Raw genomic sequence first — 20091 nt, 5'->3', positions numbered from 1 at the left:
GAGGCTCTTGGGGGGGTAAACCTTAGAAATAAAAAAAGAAAGGAAGGAAGGAAGGAAGGAAGGAAGGAAGGAAGGAAGGAAGGAAGGAAAAAGAAAGAGAGAGAGAAAGGAAGGAAGGAAATAGCCAATCATTTTACCAGCAAAATATATTTATTTGAGAATTGCAAAGAAGTTGCCATTTGGGACAAGCAAACTATGCAAACCACAGGCAACTCTGAAGAGATCAAGGGAAGGTCAGCTTTTATTAGGTTTCAAGAAGAAGTTGAGGGTTGTTTTGATGCAAAGTTTATTGGAGAAGAATAAGAGTTCAAGGTTATAATGACTTCTCATTGGCTGAAAGCCATGGTTAGCTGGTTGCTGCTGGGGCTGGGAGAGATCTTTTTCTTAAAGGCGGGAGGTACAATTCCTATGGGAAAAGTGTCCTCCCTTGTCCTTCAGCTGAGTACAGGAGAGCTACCCCTTCAGGGCTTCCTGACTCCATTTTTCTGAGGGTTCCTTGACCCATTTTCACACTTGCCCCATTTGATCAAAAGACTTCCTCAAAACCATCGCTGATCCAGAGTAGGTTTTGTGCATTTAGTGGTTTTGTCCTGGTTGTCACGTCCCCCGCTGGTGGGAAAGTGCGATGACTGGGAACCACTGAGGCCACATTTGAATAATGAGGAAGGGAAGGCGGGAGAACTCTCAGGCATCTTCCACCTAAAGTCTCTCTCTCTCTTTTTATTTATCTATGTGAAAGCATGAGCATGAGTCAGGCCGGGCAAGGGATGGAGGAAGAAGGAGAAGCAGGATTCCCATGAGCAGGGAGTCCGATGCGGAGTTCAATCCCAGGGGCCTGGGATCATGACCTGAGCCAAAGGCAGACACTTACCCAACTGAGCCACATGGGTGTCCCTAAAGTCTGTGTCTTATTGAGGTTGTAAGTATTAGAGATCATCTTGAAGCCATTTTGAACCAGCATCATCCTATTTGGTACATCAGCTCTGCAGGGATCTGGCAGACAAGAGGTACAAAGTTTTAAAAGATTATACAAAATAATACAAAAAGCAGAATGATGACCCAGTTTGCATAGTAGTCCTAAACTAAGAGCCCAAAGCTGAAGGTAGGCAGCTAAATAGATCAAGGCTCACAGGTGAGGTGGAATTCTTTGTAGTCAAAGTGCTTATTCTCTGATGTTGTGCAGGTCAGTATTTACTTCCCCAGGGGAAGTTACCCATGTGCCGCAGGCGGCATTCCCTACTGCACAAACGCCTCCCGGTTCGGCCAGGAGATGGTCAGGGGCTACGCAATTATCCAGAATTACTGTAGCCAGTGAGGCAAGTGATCGTTGCTGGGCTGCTAGCGCTTTGGTTGGGGAGTTAGCTCTCTTTTTTTTTTTTTTTTTTTAAAGATTTTATTTATTTATTTGTCAGAGAGAGAGAGAGTGAGAGCGAGCACAGGCAGACAGAGTGGAAGGCAGAGGCAGAGGGAGAAGCAGGCTCCCTGCAGAGCAAGGAGCCCGATGCGGGACTCGATCCCAGGACGCTGGGATCATGACCTGAGCCGAAGGCAGCTGCTTAACCAACTGAGCCACCCAGGCGTCCCGGGAGTTAGCTCTCTTAATGTTGGAGAGAGATTTCCGATCTTGCCTTTGTTGCATTTACTCCAATCCATGAGAGAAGGTCTCTGCTTAGGGAGGAAAACCAGAGTCATACATGCCTCATGGAGGCTCAATGGAGTGGACCAGTCGGGAGCTTCTGTCGGGGGCTTCTGACTTGTTATGCATGTTAAGAGGGACAGTGAAATGTTCCAGTAAGCACTGCCCTTCGGTTGGCCAGCTGTCAACATTTGTGTGCCCCCGGGAAATGCTGCCAGCTGTCAACATTTGTGTGCCCCCGGGAAATGCTGCCAGCTGTCAACATTTGTGTGCCCCCCGGGAAATGCTGTCCACCCCAAATGCAAATGAAAGCAAATGGAGCCTGGAGGACTCCAGGTAAGATTACTGATAGATTCATTAGCAGAATGTCCTGATGGACCCTTTCAAGTTATGGGTCAGAGGCACTGAGGTGACCTTCTAGAATGCAGAGATTATCCCTTCCTAAAGGGGTCTTTTCTGAAAACCTCACAAAGGAGTATAGACCTGTTTGTCTTTCCTTTCGGTACAGGGAAACAGATTATATTTTGTTATATTATATTAAGGAAAAGGAGGGGGACAGAGCGAGGGAAGAAGGATTGACAGAGGTGGAGGTGTTTAGCTGAGCTGGGGGAAAAGTTGAAACAAGCATGGGAACTCCTGGTTGCAACAACCAAAACCCACTAGGTAACCTCCAGAGGCTTGCAGGTAAATCAGCAGTGGCACTGGGGACTAAAGAGAAAATAACAACAGATAAGGCCAAGGGACCTCTGACATCATAAACAGACTGGAGTGCCAGGTGACAGATCCAACATTCAGAGAGGTTTCTTTCTTTTGCACCAGACAGAGAAACGTGGAGAAGAGTACTGTGTTTTCAAGAGAAAGACGGGGGAAAAAACCAAAGTGAGAAACAGCAGTGCCTGGCCAGGCAGTCTTGGGAAAGCTATCTCTTTCCATTGTCATTGGCTTCAGTTTCTGGAAATCTTTCCTTTGAGGTCACCGACTGGTGTGCAGGTCCAGTCGGGTTCGGTGCTTTCTTTAGATATGACAAGTGAATCCAAGGGTCTGTTCCTTGAAGTGTGGTGGCATAAATGTTGGTTAAGAGTAGCTGAGACGGGTCTTTCCAATGGAGTTGAAGAAAGTCTTTCTGGAGTTGTCTTTTCCGGTAGCTGACGTCTCTGGGTCATAAGGTGTGAAGTTGAAGGTCTTCATCTCCTGGGAGCGGCTGTGAGGCAACTGCTCGAAGCAAAGCATGGTTATTTTAACAAGCAAGTAGGCCTGTAAAGTATTGAGGTGTATCTCCTGTTATCAGCCGTGGGTCAAAGAAGCAGAGTCCAGGTGCTGTGGGAGTTCTGTTACAAGGAGAACAGATTTTTTTTTTTTTAGATTTTATTGGTTTGACAGAGACACAGCAAGAGAGGGAACACAAACAGGGGTGGAGGGAAAGGGAGAAGCAGGCTTCCCACAGAGCAGGGATCCAGATGCATGGCTCGAATCCAGGACCCTGGGTGGGATCATAACCTGAGCCAAAGGCAGACACTTGACGACTGAGCCACCCAGGCGCCCCAGGTGAAAGATTCTTATTGAAATGATGCAAATACATACATTGTCATGAAAAGTGCAGAAGAGTTTCAGAGTTCCAGAGGGATTAGGTAGGGAGAAAAAGGTAAGTGTCTCATTCTTTATTGTAAAAGTCCGAGTTTCCAAATTGCCCTAAGTTACAGATAGTTCAAAGGAGAGGTGAATAGCAGTCCTTTAACCCTGGGAAACAGAATACAAAAGCAGCTTACCATTACAGCTTCAGAAATTTTCATGAGTTCAGTGTTATGATCTTCAGTTGATCAAAACCTGTGTTCTAGAGTACTTGTCAAAGTCTTCCTCAGGAATCTCTTTGAAGATGAAACACTTGAAACAACTATTTGTCGCTGACAAATACTTGCAAATAGCAATGGTTAGAGATCTGAGGGGAGTTCTTATGTCATTGATGAAGAAATTTGGCTATTTTTGTGACACACATCTCAAGAAAACTAGAGTTATGACTGATAACACTATATGAGGACATTGAAAATTTTGGAATTTAATTCCCAAAACACTATATGCATCTATAAATACCACATAAAGAAGACTTAGTGTTCTTTATTTTAAAGATTTATTTGTTTCAGGGGGAGAGACAGAGACAGAGTGCACACCTGAGTGGAGGGAGGGGCAGAGGGAGACATTTCAAGCAGACTCCCCGCTGAGCATGAATCGGACACAGGCCGGATCCCATGATCCAGGAGATGATGACCAGAGCCAAAACAAAGAGAGAGACGCTCAACCGACTGCGCCACCAAGATGCCCCTTTTTAAAATTTTTTTTTTTTAAGATTTATTTATTTGAAAAAGAGAGAAAGAGAGGAGGCTTAATATTCTTATTTAACAATGCTGCCCATGTAATATATCAAATAATGTTCATTACTGTAACATCTCCCCTTTTATATTCTCCAATTTACTTTCAGGTCAAAAAGACTATTTTAGAATTTGATTTTGGGAAGTTCGTCAAAAATATCAAAAGGTTTTGGACACTTAACCAAACAGGATCACATTTTGAAACAATATTTACTTGTCTATTTGATCAAAGTGACAATAAAAGATTTCAAAAGCAAATACAATGGGTTGTTATATCGTTGTAGGTAAACTTAGCTCTCTTAATGTCCAGAGGACTTCGTTTACTTGAGTAATCAAAGACCTGATGATAAAGATTAACGTGGAGTACAAAAAATTATTTTGATAGAACACAAAATATTTGCTTTCTAATTAGATTACTTTAAAAGGTAAAACCTTTACAACTTTTTATTAAAAAAACAAACCCAGTAGTCCAAGAAAACTTTGTCTTTTTAACAGATAAATAATTTTTAGTTTTACATAAGTACATTATTGGTAGTAAGGCTTAATTCCTTAGAATAACAATTTAATTTTTAGCCAACTTGACCATATATAAAATTCCTTTCATGTGATTCTTTTTCTATAAAACTTCCACAACTTTTTATGTCTATTAGGTTTGTCCTAGCTTTCTCCTTATTCTGGAACAATGAATTTGCTTTAGGATAAAATTATCTTTTTTCCTTTCTCTCCCTCCCAAACAGACACACACACACACACACACACACACACACACACACACAATGATGTCCTTCATGTCATGTCTTATCCAATCCTATTTTCCCTACTTTTCATATATAACCATCTTCTTTGATCCTTATTATTTCTAGTAGTTCTTTGTTTTTTAAAGTTTTATTTATTTATTAGAGAGAGAGAGTGGGCATGTGCAAGGAGGGGCAGAGGGAGAGGGAAAAGAGACTCCCCACTAAGCTGGGAGCTGGATGTGGGGCTTCATCCCAGGACTATGAGACCATGACTTGAACTGAAGGCAACCGCTTAACCAACTGAGCCACCCAGGCATCCCTCTAGCCGTTTTGTTAAAAACTTTTTTTGCTGACAGTTTCAACTTGATCAGTTTAAATGTTTTTTTCTAAATTTCAAGAACTTATACAGCTTATCTAGAAATGATGTCCAGTAGTTGTTACCGAGTAATTACAAATTTACTCTTAGAAAATAGCTTAATTGCTTATGCATTATCTTACGTTAATAGAAATTTTTATATAGTTAAAAAAAAAAAAAGCGCAGGCTTTTTGGAAGTGACAGTTTGAGATTCACTGGTGTCTGTGGTCTCATCCTGACGGTGCTCTGTTAGAACGGGGATGATAGAACAGGCAAGGACGACAGGATCCCCACATTGTTGCTGAAGAGGCTTCTCTAAGTTACGTAGGCAGAAGAAAGATTTGAAAAATGGGACAACTTCTAAACCGGCGGCAGAGCTATAAATAGTGGGGAAGCTGCCAACAGAACTCCCAGCTTTGTAAGTTGTTGTAAGAAATGGGGGAAGTGCCTTTAAACAAAGATTGCTGCCTGGCTGCAAATCTGAAAAGACAGGGCAACAAAGTATGAGGCTCACAGCCTGATGACCTCACAGACCCCTTGTGACTCAACTTCGGGGATGTAAGAGCAGGGCTTTCGAACATGTTGGGTCGTTCCATAGTGAGAAATGTGTCTATTTTACGGTCTAGCACATTCCTATATAAAGAAAACCATCTAAATAACTGAAATAGGGGCGCCTGGGTAGCTCAGTCGGTTGGACATCTGACTATTGGTTTTGGCTCCCAGGTCATGATCTCAAGGTCGTGGGATTGAGCCCCGTCTGGGACTCCGCACTCAGTGGGGAGTCTGCTTGAGAATTCTCTCTCCCTCTGTCCCTCCCCACTTCCTGTTGCCCCCACACTCACTTGCTCTCCCTCTCGCTCTTTAAAATAAAGAAATAAATATTTAAGTACCTGAACTAAAAGTTTAATAAACCGTATGTATTTCCTATATTCAGTATATGCCACGAATATATTCTGTGTTGCACTTTATGGAATTATATATAATCAATGATATTTATAAATTATAGATAAAATTGAAGATACATTTTCCATTTATCTGCATGGATATACATAATAATACATATATTTCCCACTTAAATAAATTAATCATAATTCATCAATGGCCTGTTTGAAAATGAAGAGGTTGGGGCGCCTGGGTGGCTCAGTCATTAACTGTCTGCCTTCAGCTCAGGTCATAATCCCAGGGTCCTTGTATTGAGCCCTGCACTGGGCTCCCTGCTCAGTGGGGAGCCTGCTTCTCCCTCTCCCACTCCCTCTGCTTGTAATCCTTCTCTCATTGTCTCTCTCTCTTTGTCAAATAAATAAATAACATCTTAAAAAACAACAACGAGACGTTATAATAGACTCTTCCATAGGAGGAGAAAGCTCTCATGGGAACACTGTTGCTTCTCGCCTTCCGAGGGGCATCTGCAGCATTGCTGGCGTTTCCTCAGTACGAATGCACACAGCACAGTTAATTTATGCTTATTACGGTGTGTTCTTTTTGTTGTTCCTTATGTATCCTCAGCTCTTCTTCTGATATTATGCAATATTTGTCATCATGGTTTTTCAGTGAAAAGTAGGAAACAGGAAATTTTGCACAATCGTAGGTTAGCATCCTGCAGTAGATGAGAAAATCTGTAAATATATTTCCATTTTTTCAAGGTGACATAAAACATGTTTATTAATAGACTCATATTTCTTGTGTCTCTGTAAAAATTAAAGAGCCAAGAGTATAGGTAGTATAGATACTTATGTTTAGCATTTAATGTTTACCTTATTTGGAAATGACTTAGCTATTCAATAAATATCTATCGTTCACTTTAACTTAGTATAATATTTGATCTTATTAACATTTATTGACATTATTTGCTTTCAGCAAATATACTTGGATAAGGCACTAAACAGCTAACCATCATCTTAAATTATTTCTCTTATTGACAAATTCTGTAATAGAAAGATTGCATGAATTTATTTGATTAGTGACCCAGGTAGAAGAAGTTGTTTATCTGCATTATATTTAATCCGGAACTCTGAGTAAGTACCTATTTTTCTTAAACCAACAAATTTAAAGTAGTGTTTATTGATCAGAGATTATCTCAGATCGTATGAACTGAGAAAACATTTGGGTTCACTGCTATATTTCTGAGATGATATTTGACTTATGTAAACACTTAATTTTATTCAAGGCAATGAAATAGAGCTCTGTACTTTAATTTTGGTAGTACTGATACCCGGGTTGGCTAGGAAGCAGTGAGCTAGCTCCATGCGCTCTCTGAGTACCAGCTCCTCTGTGCTCACAGGCCTTGGAGCTGTTGGGGGATCTTCTCTGGATCCCGCTTCTCAGACATCATTTAATATCAACATTAAAGACACAATAGCCAATGATTTTACGAGCAAAATTAATTTCTTCGGGAATACCCAAGGAACTGCAATTCAGGACAAGCAAATTCTGACAAGCCACAGGCAGGTATGAAGCGACAAAGGGAAAGTCAGCTTTTATTAGGATTTAGGAGGAAACAGGGGAGGATTGTTTAAACAGAAGTTCACTGAAGAAGAGTCTTAGATTATGGCAGGTTTTCAGTGGCTATAAGAGCTTATTGCTGTGGCTGGGACAGATCTTCCTTCTTTTTCTTAAAAGCCAGAGATAAAAATCCTATGAGAAAAGCACCCTCCCTTAACAAAAATTTCCTTCTTTCTCTTTGTTGGTTACACGGGATGCAAGGGGTGGTACTTGCATGGGAGCGCCTCCTTCAGGGCTTCCAAACTCTTTAAAATTGTTGTAGTTGTTTTTCTTTAAAGATTTTATCCATTTATCCAGATATCACAAGTAGGCAGAGAGGCAGGCAGAGAGGCAGGCAGGCAGAGAGAGAGGAGGAAGCAGGCTCCCCGCCGAGCAGAGAGGCCGATGTGGGGCTCAATCCCAGAACCCGGAGATCATGACCCGAGCTGAAGGCCCAACCCTCTGAGCCACCCAGGCGCTCCTGTAGTTGTTTTAGATTATATTTATTTGAGGTGGGGGAGTAGCAGAGGGGGAGGGAGAGGGAGAAAGAATCTGAAGCACACAACACACTGAGCCCCACACGGGGCTCCATCCCACGTCCTGGAGATCATGACCTGAGCAGAAAGCAAGAGTCAGACTTAAACAGCTGAGCCACCAGGTGCCCCTCCAGACTCCATTTAAAATGAGATGTCCTTTACTCGTTTTCATATGATGAGATTTTTGCATACTCAAAAGCTCTGACTCACCCAGCAGACAAATTCCTTCTCAACGAAGAGCTTGAGGTGATGCATCTGCCTCAGCAGGGCTTCATCTGAGAAGAAAGCCTTGGGAGGTCGGTTGGCTAAAGAAGCCCCAGAACTCCTCGGGCAGCAAGTCCAGATGGGGAATGGCTGTCCCCCACTGGCAGCTGCCACCTCGGGATGATGCTCAGGGGTTGTCCCCTCCACACTCCATTTAGCAGTTTCTTAGGGCCTGGCCCCAGCTGAGCAGCCAGGTGGTCCCAGGTTCCCTCAAGCTGGCTGAAGTGTTTTGAATGGAGCATGCGCTGGCAGTAGTTTCAGGTGGCCAGGAAATGAAATGAACAAGAGTTGGGAGAGGCCAGCTCTCAGGAATGGAATGATGGGGGTCCACAACAGTTGCCTAATTCCAAGATTTACCCTACACAAATGGGTTTATTCCTTCTGAAGGCAAAGCTGGACAAATTTGCGCTTTGTTGCCTGGGACTGGCCTGGTCTAGGCTGACTGACAGGGCATGTTCCAATAAGAGATACCAGGAACTTCAATTACTGATAAATCCGGGACTCCATTAGGCAGCCTATCTACATAGAGACTGACTGTGGCTAGCTTAAAGTGGACACCTCAGAAAGATTTTCAAGGTGGACTTTCTACCCAACCTCCCCCCTGCCCCAACTGCAAAGGTATTAATGGTGTTTTGGAATGGCCTGAGTTCCACAGACCTGCAGGGTGCTGGTAGCCAAGGCCTGGCTGACACAGTATGCTCTGCACGTGGGTAAATCCACAGGCTAGGGAAGCCAGAGATCTGGAACAGGGCAAGTGTCAGGACAGGCTGGGTCATGGGTAGGGCCACTGTAGGTCCAAAGGGAGCTGCCTAATTCCAAGCCCTATTCTACAAAAAGAACATAGGGGGCTAAGGGGCAGGGGATGCAAATGGGCCTCATTGGCTGTTTTGAATTAAAATTACTTAAATAGCTTGTGCAAGACAACTCTCTGACCTCCCTTTGTCTCCAAGAAGCAGGAAATAAATCTCCCATGTGGAAGGCACCCTCCCTGTGCCAGGAAGTGAGGAGTCACCCTTATCGCCAGAGAGAGGGAATTCAGTCAAGAAAGCCATAGAAACCAATCTTGTTACTTTTGCTAGTTTACTTCTCCAGCCCAAATTCTGTTAGATTTCCTCACTACTTGAGGCTTCCAAACATAAGTTTTCTTTGGTCTGTCAGACTCCTCACAGGTTGTTTCTTTTCTAAAATGTGAAAAAGCTGCTTGCCTTTTGTTTTCAAAGTTAACATTAGGCCTCCATTCACAATAATTAAATTTTGTGTTTTGTCTTCTGTTAATCTGTTTCATATCACTTTAATTCTCAGACCAGCTAGAAGAACCTTGACTAACAGAGGCAAATTTTTCCTCCCCAGCAGTTGGAATAAGCAGCAGGATAAACTTTACTGACTGGACACTGCTGCATCTGAGAAATCCTGTGACATCCGACAAAAGCCGGCACAAAGTAAGAATCTTCACCCCACTTAACACCCCACTCCCCCCAGATCTCTTCCTGCAGGTCTAATAGAAGCAAGAATGGTGAGAGTTGTTTTGGCTCCAAATTTGTAACAGTAAGAGAAACTAATTTGTGGAACTGGTTCCTCGAGCTTAGCAACTCCAGTAAATTTGATAAAGTACTCTAGGCTCTACTGGTCCTGTTCGACCCAGAGACACTCACATTTTCTTTGTCATTGTCTTTTGGGTTGTTTGTCATAAAAAGGAATTACCACATGGGAAGGGCACAGGCATAGGCCGTATTGGCCTGCTGTTGGAGCTGGCCTCACAGACTGGTAAGTTAGTAGTTCTCATCACACTGGACTCTATAACATTTTGCCATGTAGCATTTTATCTTGTTCTATGTCCCACGAGCTTGGCTTTGTGAACAGTAAAACACTCTCTTTGGTGTCCACCATTGGCAGAATGCACTTGCTGGGTGCACCTTGGTGACCTGTAAAGTAAACTAAAAGGACAAGGGTTCAAGTACATGCAGTTACAAGCAAAACTCTCTGTATCCAGCCATGCCACCTCGCAGGAGTTTCTCATAAGAGGCCCCAGGCCAAAAGGACAATAATCTCTTAGTTGCTTATTAGTGCTAGAAAAGTGTTATTTCATCAGCCCATGTGGCAGGAGCCACGGATTAAAACTGAAGACATTCCATGCTTTTTTGTGAGAACACAGAAACTGTTTTCTCTAAACCAACCTTAACATGTGTCCAATAGAGGCTGTTGCTTTTCGGACTATTTTGGGGAGTGATTTTGGAAATGAGGGCTATAAAAGAATCCTTCCCAGATGGCATATTTTGATCATTCTCTAGGCCCAAAATTGCTGGGGTGGCAGCTTGAAGTCAGCCGTGGGCCTTCCTCATCTCCCTAGGCTGCCTCACCTAGTCTCATTTGGACCAGTTGACCAGGTCCCAGCTGGCGTCTCGTACTGGAGGTGAGCCCCACTTGCCACCCAGGCCAGTCTTGCCAAGGCAGTCCACACTCTTCCACTTCTTTCAGCCCATGGGAAGACGGACGGAGCAAGGGTACATTAGCCCTTGGAAGTGGGCAGCGTCTTTTACGATCCACATACAGATCCCACCACGGGGCTTCTCCACTCATCTGCCAGAGTCCAGGTCCTGGGCTCCCCTGAACCTGCCAGGCCGGTGCAAGTCTGTGTGTACCTCGGCAGCCCCCCTTCGGTCTCCCGGGCCCTCCAGGACCTGGTGGACCCCCAGCAGCTCCCAAAACACCTGCATAGTCTCCGCAAGACAAAACCCACCCCCGAATTTCCCTCTGCCCCACAACTATAATAAGCTGCCACAGTCGGCCTCCGTGCAGACTAGCTCCCCCATAGGGTCCCTGGCTCCTAGAGCAACCAGGATCTCCAGGTGTCACCTGCCTCAGGAAGCCTGGTCCCCTCACCCAGGTCCCACCCTGGCAAGGCAGTCCTCCTTCCTCCTGCCTGGCCTTCAAGGGTAACATAAGCACACTGGTGTCAAACAAGGTTTGAAACTGGACAGACGCCGGCTCCCTGTGGAGCCCTGGCTCCTGGCACCCCACCTTACCCTACAGCTGCCCTGTGCCAGCTCCCAGGTTCCCTGGCTCCCCTGACCTACTGCCAAAGGCCAGAGCCCTGTCCACACCCGGTTCTGCAGGCTTCCGCCGGCAGGGGGCGCCAAAGGCCTCCGAGCAAGGGCCGGGTGGTGGTGGGGAGGCAGGACCCCCAACCGGATTGCTTGGACTCAGGGCACAGGAAGCCCACTGAAGCAGGTGAAATGGACAACAGGTAGTTTCCCTTTGACTCGGCTGACTCATGGGTGTCCCAGCTCTTCCAGCCATCAGAGCTCCCAGGTGTGTGCTATTCCAGGGGCCCTTCCGCCCCCCCCCCCCCCAGCCCCCAGCCACAAGCCAATGGGTCCCACCCTGGCAAGGGAGTCTGGGCTCTCCCAGCTGAGAGTCTGAGTCTCTCCCAGCTCTGGCCTCAGGGGGGACACGCGCCCTCCTGAACTGCAGTGTTTGGACTCGGGCACGTGACTTGTACCACACAGCCTGCTCCCTTGACTGGGTCTCACTGCATCATTGTCCTATGGCAGGTCTCTCACCTGATCCATGTGCTGGGTCTCTCCCTATGCCATCAGCCTGCCTGGGCCAGCTGGGGTCCTCCAGGCCACTGGAGCTCGGGTGGGTCCAGGACCATGTTATCACCTGCGGGGATGTGACAGCCCAACTACCCCCAAAATCCTACTGGGATGACAGCTTGAATTTGTCCATGGGCACACCCCATCTGTAGACTGTCAGATTCTCTGACCAGGTCCCATGCTTACTGGTTACCCAGGGTCCCAGATGGCTTCCCTTGCTGGAGGTGAGCCCCAGTAGCCACCTAGGCTGGTCTTGGCAAGGCAGTCCATACTCCTCCGTCTCTATGTACCTGTAGGGGAAATGGGGCATGTGTGGTTATAATTTAAATTAGGCAGCTGTTTATTTTCCCCAGTTGTCTTCTGCTGAACTGTCCTCTGCAGACTTTGTTAGTTTTTTCATGGCTTCGTGTCCACATATTTCCCACTTATCCTTGGCAATATATGCATTGCTTTTCATATAGGGTCTCAGGTTCTGGGTTAACATGTGATGTTACTGGAAAAGGCATATGTGAGTTACATGGGAAGTTCATAATTGGCAAGATACCTCCTGCCTGATTTTTTTTTTTTTTTTGAGTTGCTTTCTTTTAAACAGTCATCATAGTGTGAGGAGGCCCAAGTACCTGTCTTTTCTGACATCCCTGGCTCTGTGCCCATTTACTGTCTGGCATCACTCATCTGAAATTAAGTACTTAGTCTTCAACTGTTTTCAAAACATGGCTATCTTGTTACCCCAGTCTTTAGGCCCTCCCAGCCCTCCCAGCTCAGGTCCTAGATATCTTGGATTTGGTATGTTGTGTCTGGTTTTCTTACACACTGAATCCATTGTCATAGGAAAATGAGTATTGTTTTGGGTGCCTGGGTGGCTCAGTTGGTTAGGCGTCTGCCCTCAGCTCAGGTCATGATCCCAGGGTTCTGGTCTCAAGTTCCGCATTGGGCTTCTTGCTCAGGAGGGAGCCTGCTTCTCCCTCTGCCTGCTGCTCTCCCTGCTTGTGGTTTCCCTCTCTCCCTCTGACAAATAAATAAAAGCTTTTTAAAATAAATGAGTATTGTTTTATGTCACTATGTTTGAGGCAGTCTGTAATGCAACAGTAGCAATTGGAAGGAATACTGACTGGTCAGTTTGCTCATTTGATGCTATTTGACCCTGTCCTTGTTCAGACTGTTTCTGTGGCCTGGGCCCTCTTCAGACAGTTATCCTGACACCTCTGTGAGCAGGATTTTCCCCCAGAGAGACTAGCTCTTCTCTCTTACTATCCTGTTTCTCCTGCTCCCAACCATTGATAAAGTATATTTCATTTTAGATTTTGAGTCTAAGCTTCCACTTCTACTGCAGATGAATAATCCATTCCACTGGTTGAAGAATGACCAATGACCAAGGTGCACAGAAAACAGGAATGACAATGAAAGAAAAGGGAGCAACAAGGGATTTATATTAAGTCTTCCAAACAAACTGCCCCCTGGACAACTTCCCTGACCTTTGTACCTATCTCAGGGCTGATACCCAGAGCGGGCGGTTACGACCCCACTTTGCTCGGTCTCAACGTGTCAGAGAATCTGTTTTTTGTTGGACTCTCCCAAAAGGAGACCCTGAGATTAGGATTTGGGCATAAAGAGTTTACTTGGAAAACCATCCCCCAAAAGCATTGTGAAATAGTCCAAGAAAAGAGGAAAGCCAATAGAGAAGATGATCGGATTTTCAGTGGGTACCAGCACTGTGCATAAGTGGGGTAGGTCCTGCCGGGCACCCTCTAAGAAACTGTGCAGAGCCCACTTCCCAAGTGCCCCACCAAGAGGTTGGGAAACTGAGATACTTATGCACCAACTCTTTCTCCTTACTATTGGTAGTTTGCCTGTGGTCAGTGACCCCCTGGAACTTCACTTCTGGTCTGCCCCCCACGCAGACCACACCGTCCTGCAGCCAGAGAATGCCTAGACAGTGGGGTGGGAGCCTCTCAGCATGCCCAAGAACTGTCCGCCCTCCTTTCGGGTGGGCTGAGGAGGCAGGGGCAGGGCACAATCTCACCACGCCCTTGCCTCTACTTAGGAGTTACAGCTTCTGGATTCTTGTGGCTTTTTTTTTTTTTTTTTAAATAAAGGGTCCATTGACACATCCTTTTTTCCTCTTTGGTAGCCATCATCATTCTACACTATTCTATAGTGCCTCTTGGGGATTTATGAAGTTTATTTCTGAATGGACGAGCATCGCAGCCTCCTGTCCTCACCACCACAGCCAAGTTGGTAGGGGATATAGAAAAGCAAACACAGGGGTGCTCCCAGGCCTCGGCAGACATGGTCACTGGACCATCCATCCTTTATTCCTGCTTCCTAAAGTTGCTATAAGAAAGTACCACAATCAGCGTGGCTTAAAACAACAGAAATTTATTTCAAAGCTATGGAAGATGGAATTCCAAAATCAAGATAATAGTAGGGTTTATTTCTTCTGAAGACACTGAGGGACAATCTGCTCCATGCCTCTCTTCTGGTTTCTGGAATGGCTGGCAATCTGTGGTGTTTCCCAGGCATATAGTCGGAGCACTTGAACCTCTGTGACCTTCTTCACCTGGACTTCCTCCCTGTGTGTCTGTGTGTGTTTCCCAGGCATATAGTCGGAGCACTTGAACCTCTGTGACCTTCTTCACCTGGACTTCCTCCCTGTGTGTCTGTGTGTGTTTCCCAGGCATATAGTCGGAGCACTTGAACCTCTGTGACCTTCTTCACCTGGACTTCCTCCCTGTGTGTCTGTGTCTCTGTATCCAAATCTCTTTCTCCATTCTCTTTTAAAGATAGTGGCCATTGGATTTAGGGCTAACTCTAATCCATTATGGCTTCATTTTAACTCAGTTACATCTTAATAATTTCCAAATAATTTTGCATTCCCTAGCATTGGGTGTTAAGACTTCAACATATCTTTTGGGGAGACATGATTAAACCCACTACAATCTCTTAGAGGAGTTCATGTCAGCTGTGTTGAGTTCTTGAGGTTGAACCCCCCTGCTCCTTTCTCTTTTGCTAACCCTGTGGATCAAATTATCCGTACCAGTTAGAGTGCAGTTAGGAAAGCAGCCGAGTACTTAAGTATGGGTTTTAAAGAGATATTTTATTTGTAGGGGATTTGTTGATCAGAGAAAGGATGGAGCGAGAAGCCAAATGGATTGGTGATATAACCCAGAGTGTATCAATAGCAGGAAGCTGTCCACCTTGGGCTGGAAGCAAGTGGAGCCCAGAAGCTGGGTGGCTCCAGGGAAGGTTATCTGGCCAAAGTTGGAGCCATGAGGAATGTCAGTCACTGCTGAAAAGTCCACCTGAGACCGAGAGGGAGAAGGAAGTATTTTCTCCTCCTGCGCCCTTGTCTTCTACCCACTGAGACTGGTTTGAAGCCTGAGAGCAAGAGGGTCTGGAAGATGTGGCCAGCAGGGGAGATACAGAGAAGGTGGAAGGAGGAAGGGCACACAGACCAAGGACCAGCACAACCATTAGCTGGCAGAACAATTGCCTCCTGCTTTTCTTTAAAAATCAAACTTTTTATTTTTATTTTGCGATAATAGATTTTGATGCAGTTGTGAGAAGTTGCACAGAGGGATCCCATGGACGCTTCACCCAGTTTCTCCCAGTGGAACAATCGTCCACTATCACACTATCATAACCTATGAATCATGGTGCAGCTACTGTGGACAATTCTGTCCATTCCAATTGCAGTCTATTGCATTCCTATTTCATGTCCAGTTCCACTTTTAGCCAGTGGGAGACCCTCAAGTTGACACCTAGGTGCCTTTGATAAGATTCCATTAATATTTGACAGCTTCTTCCTTTTCTAGCACAACCACATGTTCGAGGGTCATGTGGTGCCTTTTTTGCTTTGTTGTGCCCAAATTCCGAGACCCCCCCCCCCAAAGACGACCACCAGAGTCCAGAGTCAAAGCCAAACAGCAAGCGTCGTTTATTACGAGTTCGAACCCGGACCTCCGCGCGCTCGTTGCCAGTGACGCTAAGAGGTCCTGAGCTCAGGATCACAGCACTTTTTATACTCTATTTTGGGGAAGCAGGGACTTAGCATACATCATAGTATCTTGTAACAAATCACTACATACCGCGGGAAAATAAAAAAGGAACTCTATAATATGACTGGAGCGCTACAGAGCAGGAAAAGGCTAGGAACAGATTATTGGTTAAGTCAAAGGGCTGTCATTCTTCAAACTGCTTGGTTGGCACCGCTAGGGTATGTGTCACCTCAGGATTGGCTGGGGTCTCACTGTCAAGCCACGGGATGCCAGATGGTTATTATCTCCCGTACCCAAAGCTGGGTGGGGGTCCAGGGGCAGTCACTTTGTCACATCCAATTCTGGGTGGGGGTTTCCCTGGCACCAGATGGCTGTTATCTCTCGGCCCAGAGCCTGGTGGGGGTCTGGGAGTGGCCACTCTGCTAGGTTCGATTCTGGGCGGGGGTTGTGTGGTTACAGAGGGCCTTTAGAAAGTTTGCTGGTAATTTTCCATCTCCTCATGGGTTAGCAAGCGAAGGTACAGAGCAGAAATAGCGGTTATGGTTATAATTTAGGCATCTCAGCTTCAGGTGTGGATTCAGCCATTTCTCAAGGAGCCCCAATTTCTTTGAGCGGGAAATGGTATTAGAGACTAAAATTCATTGCTACTAGACATTTTCAGCAAACAGCTGGGAAAAACTTCTTTTTAGAAAGAAACATAAGAAATAATAAGTTATTGATATTTCCTATTTAAATGTAAGATTATAGGATTTTTCCATTATTTCTTTGAATGTATCTCTTTCTTCTCATGCCCTCCTAGTTTTTTTCTGTACCCTCCCCCCACTTTGGTTTTATACACCCAAGACCTAAACCCCTAGTAGGTTCAGATTTATCTCTTACGTCCCTTATTTTACTTTCCCATCTGAACACCTTCCAGCTCTGAAATGAGGAGTCTGATATTTCCCCCATTAGAACTAACATTGTGGAAATAAGATGGACTAGTAGGGACATGGTGAAAATCTTCCCAACTCAGGACAGCTCAAGGTCCTATGAGCAATTGGATTCCTTAACACCAACCATTTCCAGGCAAACACTCCCCAGCCTTTCCAGGAAGTTACTCCTGACAGACACACCTCCCCAGGGAATTCACAAGCAACACAATTAAATGAGTATGCTAGTTAAGAGCTGATCACCAGCGATTCTATCTCTGAAAGTCTCCTGAGACAAAGCTGAGTGTTTTTCCATTCTTTCTTTAAAAAAAAAAAAAAAAATCTGATCCAGACTGAATTATGTTCCATGGCAACTTGCACCAGTGAAGTTGTCATGGTTACAGGTGAACCTGAAAGTGAGCTGTGACAGCCTGGGCTCTGAGTTCCCTGAGCTACAGGTCTTAAAGACACATCCATTTGTCTTCTTCTCCAGGCTAGAAACATAGTGAGAATTAGTGAAATTTCCCAGCAAGGTGTAGCCTGCAGACGTATGCATGTTAAGGAAAGGCATAGCCATGGGCCTCTTCATATAAATGTTTCCCTCCATCAGCCAGAGCAGTGTCCAAGGACACATCACACCATTTCCCCATGCTTTCTTCTGCCCACGCATGAGGAACCAGGGAGAATCACCACGTGCCTGCAACTCTCCAAATGAAGAAACCATGAGCCATTCCCAGGAATTCTCGTTAGATGAAAGATAAGAAATAATATCTTCCTTGGTTGTAAGGAGAAATTGTCCTCTAACAATGTCCTGTGCTGCTCTGTGGAGGGTAGACTGGAGGAAAGAAATCAAGGGAAAAGCCAAAAATCTCAGGTAAGAGCTACTGGACCAGCAATTCCTCTCCGTACCACCCATCTGTCGCTTGTGGTATCAGCTGAAAGAAACCAGAGTGAACCTGAGAGAAACCAGAGTGGAAACCCAGCAGAGGCCATCCAACCTTTTTTCGATTACCTATGTTAGTGGTCTCCTCTAGCAGCACATTAGAATCACCTGGGAACGTTGGCAGGGAAAATGACACTCGTGATCCCACCCCAAAACAGTTAAATTGATATTTGGGGGTAGGGCCCAGATATGGGTATTTTAGAATGTACAACTCCAGAGGCTGACAACCACTGCGCTGGACCACAGGTCCTCAGACGTAAGTGTGCATCAGAATCATCCACTGGGCTGGGTAAAAAAATTAGATTGCTGTTGATCACCGCTTTAGATTCAGTAACTCTGGGATGGCCCCCAAGGACTCAGGTGGTACTGATGTTCCTGGTCAGGGACACATCATCAAGAATCCCTGCTACAGAAAAATACTTCCAGCATCTGGTACCTTTCCCCTTGGCCTTGCCTTGTTCCTCATCTTCCACTGTTTCTGTGGTTACAAGCTCCTGATCACTGGCTTATCCCTGGACCCAACAATCATTTGACTTCTCCATTTTCCCCCTCACTGCAACCTCCTGGAAGTGTTTTTTTTTTTTTTTTTTTTTTTTAAAGATTTTATTTATTTTATTTGACAGAGATCACCAGTAGGCAGAGAGGCAGGCAGAGAGAGAGAGAGAGAGAGGAGGAAGCAGGCTCCCCGCTGAGCAGAGAGCCCGATGCGGGACTCGATCCCAGGACCCTGAGATCATGACCCGAGCCGAAGGCAGCGGCTTAACCCACTGAGCCACCCAGGCGCCCCTGGAAGTGGTTTTATATTCATCCTCCTCCTGCCCCTTCCTCTAGTCTTACCTCACCAGCCCCCCCCACCTGCCCACCCCGCCGCCAGCCTCAGGGGTCCCAATCTGTCAACAGCCCCCATGACCAGAGTTTCCATCGGGGTTGGATGGCTTCCTGTCAAGGGAAGAAGGTTACAGCTGGGGAGGGGGCCTTAAATGGATGTTCACATCAGGAGTCTTTATCTTGTCACAGTGTTACAACACCCTCAGATCTTTCTGGTTATACTATTCCCATGAGATGAAAGCATTTGAAAACTGTACAAGCCATTTCTAGGGTCTTAAGATGTGTCATTTTCCAGACTTATGAATCAAATCCACTTCCATCTATCTTGAACCTCAATTTTCTGACCCATAAGATAAGGGGATTAGACTAAATCATTGCTAGAGTTTCTTTAACTTTAACCTCTATAAAATAATAATTTCTCTAATATCTGAAAGAGTGAGCAATTAGGTCCCATTACTGGCAAAATTAGATTCAGCCCAATGGAATCCAATACATTAAGTAAAAGCATGTACCCATGGAAACAAAGAAAATCATAAGCTTATTAAAAATAGAACATTTTAATTTAAAAATGTCTGCATTAATCTTTAAGACACTTAAAGGAAGATGATTTGGGCCAAGGCAGATGAGTCAGCAACCTCAGAGATTCTTGTGAGAATTGCTGTCATTTCCCGAAGACTCCTCTTATCGAGACACGCTCATGACCTACTAGCAAGTGAAAAAGGGAGGTCACAAAACAGTGTGTACAGTAGGGCTTCACCTTGCATGCTGACATATTCACACAGAGAAAACAGTTTGGAAAGAGATAAAACAAAAGGTGAACTCAAATTAAGGGTAATTTAAATTGCATTGTTTCAGCTTATACTGGTTTTCAGTTTTGCCTGCAGTGAACACGTTATGGCTTCAATAAAGGAAATACAAAAACTTTCACAAAAAACCTTTTACTTCCAAACTTGCACATCCAAAGGAGTATAAGACTCATGGAAGGAGTCTGGGTCACAGATGTGAACTTATCAGCAGAGCTCCCGCATAAGCACATTGGGTTTCCTAGGGACCTGTGTCCAAGCTGTTCTTGCCTGCCCAGACCTCTGCCAACTGCATCTGAAGTCATCAATTTGAAATCTTTCTCTTTTTTTAAGTTTTTATTTATTTATTTGACAGAGATCACAAGTAGGCAGAGAGGCAGGTGGGGGCTATTGGGGGAAGAAGGCTCCCTGCTGAGCAGAGAGCCCGATGTGGGGCTCAATCCCAGGACCTGAGATTATGACCCGAGACGACGAAGGCAGAGACTTAATGCACTGAGCCACCCAGGTGCCCCGAAATCTTTCTTTTTTAAAATAGTGCTTTTAGTGCTCAAATTTCCCTCTAAGAATTATGTTAGTGACATCTCACAAATTTAGTATGTTGAGTTTTGGATTTCGTTCACTTAATATTTTCTGATTTTCTTTT

The 20091-nt window shown here is 45.1% G+C and overlaps 1 long non-coding RNA gene across 1 annotated transcript in view; it reads left to right on the top strand.

The window, feature by feature from the left end:
• The window catches only part of LOC131825817 (uncharacterized), a 54584-nt gene that overhangs the window by 24067 nt on the left and 10426 nt on the right, over positions 1 to 20091 (top strand). The window contains exon 2 of the long non-coding RNA XR_009351319.1: positions 9723 to 9811. This is a non-coding gene — a long non-coding RNA (uncharacterized LOC131825817). The remainder of the gene's footprint in view (positions 1 to 9722; positions 9812 to 20091) is intronic.

This window comes from Mustela lutreola, chromosome 2 (genome assembly GCF_030435805.1).
Source record: "Mustela lutreola isolate mMusLut2 chromosome 2, mMusLut2.pri, whole genome shotgun sequence".
Classification (NCBI taxonomy): Eukaryota; Metazoa; Chordata; class Mammalia; order Carnivora; family Mustelidae; genus Mustela; species Mustela lutreola.
This window is presented reverse-complemented; position numbering and strand designations above follow the sequence as displayed.